The following is an 8,704-nucleotide window of genomic DNA, read 5'->3' as shown; positions in this document are numbered from 1 at the left end:
CCCTGCCTTGAGGGAAGGATCTCTCCGAGGCGGGTAGGGTTGGCGCTCGGGTGCCCCGGCCCGGGAGCCCGCGGCCATCTCCCGGGTCGGACCCGTCTGTCTCACTGCGGCAGAAGAGCGGGGACTGTAAACCTTGGAGGCTCGGCCTGACGGAAACCCTCATTCATTCTTTCATTCATTTATTCGCATCACCATTTAGTTACTGTTGTTGGCGCTCGGAATGCTACAGAGAACAAAAAAGGAAATCTCTGTCTCCTTGGAATTTAACATTCATATGGAAGAGAAAGAAACAAGTCAATCACGCTACCGGGTGCTGATGACAGATGTGAACACAATAAAACAAGAAAATGTGCTGGAGGCAGCCTGGAGAGCTCAAGGAAGGCCTTCCGGAGCAGGTAGTATTGGTTGAGACATAAAAGGGTGAGAACCCACTGTAGAATAAGCTGGGGAAAGAGCAGTCCCACCAGACAAGGAACCGGAAGGTGTAAGGGCTGAGATATTAAAAAAGGCCAAAGGCCGGGATCCACATCCATCCCAGAGAATAGCAGTTGTTAATGAGAACACTTGCGCTGACAGATACTGGGCTTGATTTATCCCATCCAATCCCCCCAGCAATGCTGAGATGGCTGTTATTGTACGGATGAGGATACTGAGGTTTCCTGAAGGAAAAGCAAGTTCCAGAGCTCTAATCAAAACCAGCCTCTCCCCCAAGGTAGGCCCTTGACCCTGAAGTGTAACTGCCTCGCCACTTTAATGAGGGGCCATATCCGCAACAACACCCGAAAATGAGCCTTGGTCTAGAGGTCCTGAGAGGGCGGTGAGCAGTTACCATAGATCCAGGTTGAGGGGCAGTAGCACCCACCACAGCTTCATGGAGCTGTCGGAGGAGTAGAAGAGCTAAGCACCCCCCCCATGCACCCACATCTGAAACTAAGCACTGTCTGGAAAACCAGAAGCCACGGGCAGGGACTTTTCCGGAATTCCTTGAGAGCCAGCAATAATCCTGCTTTATATTCTTAAAAGTGATTTACACTATTTTACACTGTTTCTAGACCCATTAAGTGGGTCACTATTTTTTTATTAGTGTATATTTGCAATACATAGTGATTACATTCAGCGCAAGGGTTTTGATAGATAATTGTATCGCATCTTGATTCTTGATTATTTACCTCACCTCATCCCTTCTGGGGGTTTCAGAGCCAGACTGCCCAGCTTCTGAATCCCAGCTGTTCCATTCTTAGTTGTATGATTTTAGGCTAGTTACTTAAACTTATCCCAATGTTTTTGCAACAACCACTTCAGGTTGTCTGTGAGGATTTGAATTACACATGCAAAGCTTGACACTTAGTAAATGCACTTGGCTATCAAACACCCCTAGGAAATGGGGTGGAAAGGAAGACTTAAAGAGGGCTGGGGATTTAGCTCAATGTTTTTGCTGCCTGCCTTGCAAGCACAAGGTCCGGAGTTTGAGCTCTGGTACCAAAAAAGAAAAAGAAAACAACAACAACAACAAAAAACCAAGAAGAAGCCTTAAAGAACAAAAAAGGAAATCAGAGAATTTTGATTTAGATAAATACAGGTTGAGATCTTAGCCTGGACTCAGCTGGCTGTGTAACCTTGCACAAATCACTTCCTTCTCTGAGGTCCTGTCCATTTTATCACTTGTGAAAATGGAACCAGTGCTGCCCACCCCACACAGTGTGATTGGAATTAGGTTAGAGAGCAGACTGCTAATACCTTGCACCAGAATTCCACACCAGCTGGAACGATCTTACTGAATATTTTTTGTTTGGCCAACACAATGATCCCTTCTGACCCCAGAGTCAGAGTCATTTTCATTTTCAAACAAAAAATTAAAAAAAAAAAAATAATAAGGAATATCTTTGCATACTCTACCTGAATTAAACAATTGTTGTCCTTTTTTCCAGGTTATCTATATTAATACATAAAAAATATTTTTCTAAATTGTTTAAAAATAAGTTTCTACCTTACTCTTCATGCCTCAATACTTGAGCTGCAAATCCTAAAAAAAAGACATTCTCTTCCATAGGCACAAAAATACCAAGAAAATTACCAATCAGTCTGGGTGTGGTGGTACATGCCTATAATCCCAGCACTCTGGAGGCTGAGGCAGGAGGATCCCTGTGAGTTCAAGGCCAGTTTGGGCTACAAAGTGAGTTTGAGGCCAGTTTAAACTACATAGTGAAACCCTGTATCAAAAAGACAAAAAGAAAATTACCAGTCATACCATAAGAGCTATAATATCCAGTCTATTCTAGGTGGACAGACAGGGAGGCCTTCTCATATCTAGACTGACAACCAATCTCTGCTGCATCTCCATCTGAAATCACAAGACAAAAGAATAATTTTTTAATGGAAGAAAAACAAAAGATATTAGGGGGCTGGGTATTTAGCTCAGTGGCACGGCTCCTGCCTGGCAAGTTCAAGGTGCTGAGTTCGATTCCTGAAAAAAAAATGTTAGGGTCTCTATCTGAAAAACCTCCCTCCACACTTTCTTTTTATCTCTGTGTTATTTCATCTCAACTCAGGCATTCATTCAGTTCCTGAGTCAAACAAACTTAATTACACTCTGGTACCTGATTTAATGTTACCTCCTTCAAAAGACTTTTCCCCCACCATAGCTTCCCCGTCCCCACCCTTCTCTCCCCTTACCCAGCTGTATGGTTTTCCATAACATTTTTCATCTCCTGACATTCGATGTTTATTTGTTCATCTTTGTCTCCCAGATCAGAACGTGAGGACCCTGATTTTGTTTCATTCTCTACTGCATCCTGCATGTAGCACAGTGCCTGGTGGCCCATGGATGCTCAATAATTGCTGAAACGATGCACGAATAGCAGATGTGCATTGCGCACCTGCTGGGCCTTGGCAGATGCACAGATGACTCTGTGGAGTTTCCTGCAATCCAGCAGCAAGACAGACAGGAAACCCAGGACAGTGAGGTGAGGGCAGGACTCGCTGTGGTCTGCAGTGGGAAAGGCATCTTGTGAAGCTGACTGGGCTTGGAAAGGAAGGGAGAGGAGGACCGCCTGGCTGAGCAGCTGCTCTCTGGGCAGTGAAGGAAAGGGCGAAGGCTGAGGAGACTGGAGTGGCGGGTCCCTGTGGCTCAGCAGGGTTCCCAGAGCCTGACAGATCCGGCTTCCTCCGGCCAGTTCTGCCTCTCCCTGGCCCTCACTCTTTCATCTTGATAAGTCCCCTCTCTGGACCTCATTTGTAAGGTAAAGGTCATACAGTTCGTTTGTCCATGAGGATTCGGGAGTGAGTCTGTATTGTGTCTAGCGTGAGGCAGATTCTCAATCAGTGGGACTCACTGCTATTTTTACACTTTTTCCTGTGGGCCACAGGGAGCCTTGGGATGTTCTAGAAAGGGGGAGTAGCCTAGGCAAAGGGAGCTCCCTAGATAAATCTCCGGAGAGCACAAATTGGGTGTCCTGTGCTTGTCAACATCCAGTTGTAGGCTTTCCCCAAGCCAAACAGAAATAAAAGGATTCCCCCCCACCACAGGTAAGAGTCTCCAGTAACACGGTGCTCTGTTCACTGCTTCAGACTCTCAGGGAGGAGGTTCCAGGCTCCCGCCCTGAGGAAACAGTTGCACAATCCAGAAACGTGCGGAGTAAGATAATGTCACAGAACAGTGACTCTCTCTGTTCGGACTCCCTGAGGCAGCGAGCAGATACAGAGCATAGGCTTTTGGATAATTACTCTCAGATCTTGGGGAACCATCAAGTGCTTCCAGCATCAGAACTTCTATGGAGAGAGCAACTAAGTTACATGAGGTTCACCGTGGTTTCTCCCAGCCCCTTTCAGGCAAAAGGAGACTCAGTAGCAGAGACAGCAGCCATTACTTCCTGCCAGCAGCCTAAACAGCTGTGAGTCCTGTGCTCTACCAAATAACCATGGATGTTCCACAGAGCAGCCGAGTTCCAGAATGGAAAGGAAACTCTCCTGACCTCTTTGGGCCAATGATAAACGTGTAGCATGAACAAGAAATAACAGTTTATTTTAAGCCTCTGAGCTATAGGGGTGTTTGTTACTAGTCCGCAGATCCTTAGCCACAACTTCAGGTACAGAAAACCCAAACCAGGTGTACTGAGGCACGCCTGTCATTCCAGCACTTGGAAGGCTGAGGTAAAAGGATCACTGCGAGTTCCAGGCCAGTCTGGGCTCCATAATGAATTCAAGGCCAGCCTGAACTACATAGAGAGACCCTGACACAAACAAACAGACAGACAAACACCCTTGCAACGTAAAGCTGTTTCACAATTTGGCAACAAGAACTGAATAGAGACAGCTACTTATCATCTTTACCTCACTTAATTTGAATATTCGTATGTTCCAAGAAGTATTTAGATTTTTGCTTACATGGTAAGCCATCAACTCAAGGAGTATAACATTCAATGAATGTACCATATTACTTTTGAAAAATCTCCCAGAATTTTCTTTCTCTCTTTCTTTTTTTTTGGTACTCAGGGGTCAAACGCAGAACATTGTGCTTGCAAGATAGGTACGGCGCCACTGAGCTAAATCCCCGGCCCTCTCCCACGGTTTCTAAATTTCAAAACGTATCTGCCTCCACAAAGGATTTGGACGAGGGGTGGTAGTCCAGCAGGAACACCGATGCCGTGAACATCCGTGCCAGATGTGTTTTCTAAAGACTGACACTAACTCCCAATCCCATGCCTTTTGAGAACCTTCCAGAATTCCCCTCCTTTTGTATCTGGTTAGGATTGTGAAACCCTTGTAACCAGTAAAAAGAAGTGAAAAAAAACATTGCACACATCCTGAGGAATTGCAGCTTCTGACTTGTTCGTTGAGACACATACCTTCAGCACCTTGAGCCACCCTTCTAGACTGAAACACAAACCCTGTGGAGAGGCCCCAGATAGGTGCCGGGTCAACAGTTCTAGCTGAGTCCTAGCTTAACAGTCAGTATCAACCACAGGGCAGGGGAGAGGTCAGACCTTGAGATAGCCCAGCCCCCTGCTGTGCAGGTGTCCTCTGAGCTGCGGCCCCAGACAGGCTGTCCCAGAGGACCCTTTCCAAGTGTTTCAGCTATGTCTAGATGCCCCCCCCAAAGCCTCATTCAGTCATAGGTGGGGTTTTTTCAGAGGTGGCTGGATCTAGTGTGTGGTTGATTCATGGTACAACACTGGGATTAAGGGTGCCAGGATTATGGGTGTGTGATTACTAAATCAGTCCACTGATAGTTTTGGCACTGCCCTAGTTAGTCCCAATAGCCTAGACAGAATATAAAAGGGGCAGAAAAAAGTGGCTAAGGCCCCTTGCTTTCTTTTTGTGTTTCTGGTTTTTTGGGTTTTTTGGTGCTGGGAATCGAACTGGGGACCTTAGGTTTGTGAGGCAGGCAGCTGAACCACTGAGCTAAATCCCCATCCCGACCCCTTGCTTGCTTTGCTACCTGCTACCCGCCATGAATTGTTTCTTCTCTGAGATGCCTGTCTGCTAGGTCACCCTGCCTTGGAGCCACCAATGATGAACTGAAACCTGTACAAACTGTGAGTTCAATAAACCTTTTCCCCTTTAACTTTGAGTGTCAGGTATTTTTGTCTCAGCAGCCAGAGAAAAAGTAACGGAGGCACCAAGTGTGTGGACATAAGAGAGTGGCTACCCCTGGACATCACCCAGCTGAGATGATTTGTTAGGTTGCAGCAATGGACAGTGCAGTGACAGCCTTCTGTGTCTCCTGTGTGGAGACCAGAGTTTCTCCTGAGCTCATATGTGCAAGGTGGGTTTGCAGAGCAGGAGAGGAATGTGAATCCTCTGCTTCACTGTCTCTAAATGTCTCCAAAACAACTCTACCAGGGCGGGGGATTTAGCTCAGTGGTTCTGTTGCCTGCCTTGCCCAAGTGCAAGGACCGGAGTTCAATCCCAGGTAACAAAGAAAAAAAAAAGACAACTCTACCAATTCACACTCCCCAAAGCAGCGAAGACCTTCATTACTTCCTGTTTTCCTGTTTCACCTATTGTTGCTGTGATCAAACTCCCAGGACTTGGTCCTCTGTGACAAAGCCCCTTTGAAGAGAGAGGGGAGGGTAAGAGATGTGTAACTGCTATACAGGAGTTCGCAAAGCTTCTTTGAGAGCTGCAATTCCATTGAGGATTGGGTCTTTACCATCAAAAGGCTGATTTACATATCTTTTCACAATTCTGCCATCTGTCTTTCCTGTCCTGGACAGGAAGGCCCCAGGGTTGACAAGATCACTCCTAGGGAGTAATACCTGGTTAGATGGATTCTTTCATGCAGTATTTATCAAGGACCAAATTAGGTACAAATGACGGTGATGATGATAACAGTGATGGTCGTGATGTCCCTCGGGTACCAAACATTCATTGAAGTTTTCGGGTCACCCAGACTCGCTCATCTGATTTGCAACGGCCCCAGGTCCTTGCTCCACTCCCCCCAGCCCACACAGTCCTATGAGCTTGCTGATGCCAATGCCACCTGCGGTCTTGTCAGGGGAGCCAGCCCCACTGGTTGACACAATTCCCAAGGCAACAGCGACTGGCTCGGAGATGGGTGGACCAGCCAGTGAGAATGAGAGTCAACCCCAGGCTTCCTTTTTGCTTTTGGAGAAGATAACTTTCTCCTCCATGCTTGGCTTAGACAGTAAAGGTTGTGAAACCAGAGCAATGGCAGCCATAAACCAGAGCGTGAAGTCAGCAGGCAGGGAGATGTATGCCAACAACCAAAAGAAATTGCACCCTGGCGACTTACTTTAATAAGCATAACACAGAAAAAATACATCTTGCAAGTGTAGAGTTCACGTGAAGTTTTACAAACTAAACATAGCCAGGTAACCAAGACTCGGTTCAAGAAACAGGACATCTTCACTGGTATTTGTGTATACAAACGGTGTCATAAGGTGTGCTCAGCATATACGTCTGGTTTCTTTTGCTCACCAGTATGTGAGGTTCATCCTATTGGTGCCTAAGGTTCTAAGCTATTTTTATCGTCACAGCTGAATAGTATTCCGCTGCATGCGTCCAGCTCAGTTCACTGTCCGGTCACCTGGTGTCAGGCATCCGGATGATTTCTAGGTGGCGGCGGCTTTCAGTGAAACTCTCTTAGAGAGTACAGTGGTGAGGCAGGAGATCCAGGCTTGGAGAAGACTGGCTGGGAAAGTAGGTGTGACCTGTTATTTACCAAATCCCAGGAAGGCGTGGCGAACTTCCGGGCAAGTAGGCATGACCAAATCCCAGGACACCTGTGCAGAGGTTTCCCAAGCCCTGTGCGTGGCTTTCTCTCCAGCGCCTGGACCTGACATCAAGCCAAGGAATGGGTGATATAAACGGGACAGGGAGACGCTGGTCTTTTCTACCGTGTTCTCTCACTGCAGTCCACTGCCCCCTGTAGCGCATACTCCTTTTACTTGGTCCAAGTTTGCTCTGCAGAGCCTGTTTCTTTTCCTATCTTTAATAAATGTGAAACCTTATTACCATGTGCACTTGTCGAGCAGTTCTTTGTTCAGGATAGAAAACCTAGAAATCACGTCTGGAAAGAGGCTCCAACACCCCAAAACCTGGTAACAGAGGCCCTCGTCCTAGTTAACTACTCCCTTAACAATGTCTGTCATGGTTTTTAACTGAAACTGCTTAAGCAGAAAGAGAATCTGTGACCCTAATAGCCCGAAGCAGAGCTATTGGTTTCAGGAGTAGGCAGATCCAGGCGCTCACGTGATATGGTCACCACTTGGTTTCTCTTGCTCTCTTTGTTCTGCTTTCATCTGGATTGGTTTCATCAGATTCACCTGGACGTTATTCTCAGCTGCTGCAGGTTTCTGTTCTACTCCTGAGTTATTTATCCAAGAAAGAGATTTTATAACAAAATGTCACGGACCTGGCTCTGGTCACTTGTCTTCCTCAGTCACCGTGACGAAGAGGATGGACTGTATCAACCTGGTCCCATGCACACCCTGGGCAGCCTGAGGCCGGATAAGGCCAGATAATCTGCACATGAAGTGCCTGGCTGGTGGTGGGGATGGTGGCTCCCTGAAGGGAGATCCAGGTGCAGCTCCTCCAAGGGGTGGGTGTGGGGCAGGGAAGCGCAGCAGACACCTGCGGATTGCAGCAAGCTCTTTGTATCCCTGTGTGCCTTTACGTGCTCCATTGCTTTTCCCTGAAAGCCCTGTGTTCTTTTGTTCCTTGGCCCTGGAGATGCAGCTCAAATATTTGTACTGTTAAATAATCTCCCAGAACCTGGGGGCTGGATTCTTGGATGCGTGTTCTTAACTTCCATTCTGTCCTATTAAAGCAGGCTAAGAAGCTGCCGATGTCATCCCCGCCTCACTAGCAGTGGGCAGGAGTCAGGGGTGCAGGTCCTGTTGGGTAGATGGATTCCTGTGGGATTTGCAGGGCGGGGGAAGCAGAGTTGCCTTCCCGGGGCTGTGTCCACTGGCAAGTGCAGCCTGGCAGACGGGAGGTCTGTGTCCTCCCCTCCCTGTTTGAAGAGGTGAGGCAGGAGGGCGGCAGCAGGAGCTCAATGGCCCTGCAGCACTGTCCTGATTGATTTCTGCTCTTTGGCCTTCCTGGAGATCCTGTAAGCACCTGTGTCCCTGTATTAATTTTTTTTTTTTTTTTTTTTTGCCTAATATTACCACTTCCTGAACTAAATCCTGATTAATCCTCTTATGTAGTGGGGCTGGGGATATAGCTCAGTGGTAGAGGG

The 8,704-nt window shown here is 47.3% G+C and overlaps 1 long non-coding RNA gene across 2 annotated transcripts in view; it reads left to right on the top strand.

Moving 5' to 3' along the window:
• LOC104858128 overlaps nucleotides 1-5,130 on the top strand; it is a 6,167-nt gene extending 1,037 nt beyond the window's left edge. Inside the window, exons 1-3 of one of the 2 annotated variants that reach the window (XR_004518460.1) lie at nucleotides 7-395; nucleotides 2,748-2,963; nucleotides 4,492-5,130. This is a non-coding gene — a long non-coding RNA (uncharacterized LOC104858128). Of the gene's footprint in view, nucleotides 1-6; nucleotides 396-2,747; nucleotides 3,112-4,491 lie in introns of those variants that run through there. The other variant, XR_779071.3, reaches the window with a different exon arrangement.
• The last annotated feature ends 3,574 nt before the right edge of the window (nucleotides 5,131-8,704 follow it).

The sequence above is a fragment of the Fukomys damarensis genome, unplaced genomic scaffold (genome assembly GCF_012274545.1).
Source record: "Fukomys damarensis isolate Sample0158 unplaced genomic scaffold, DMR_v1.0_HiC HiC_scaffold_22, whole genome shotgun sequence".
In the NCBI taxonomy this organism is placed as follows: domain Eukaryota; kingdom Metazoa; phylum Chordata; class Mammalia; order Rodentia; family Bathyergidae; genus Fukomys; species Fukomys damarensis.
Note: the sequence above shows the minus strand (reverse complement) of the source record. Positions and strands in the feature narration are given on the sequence as shown.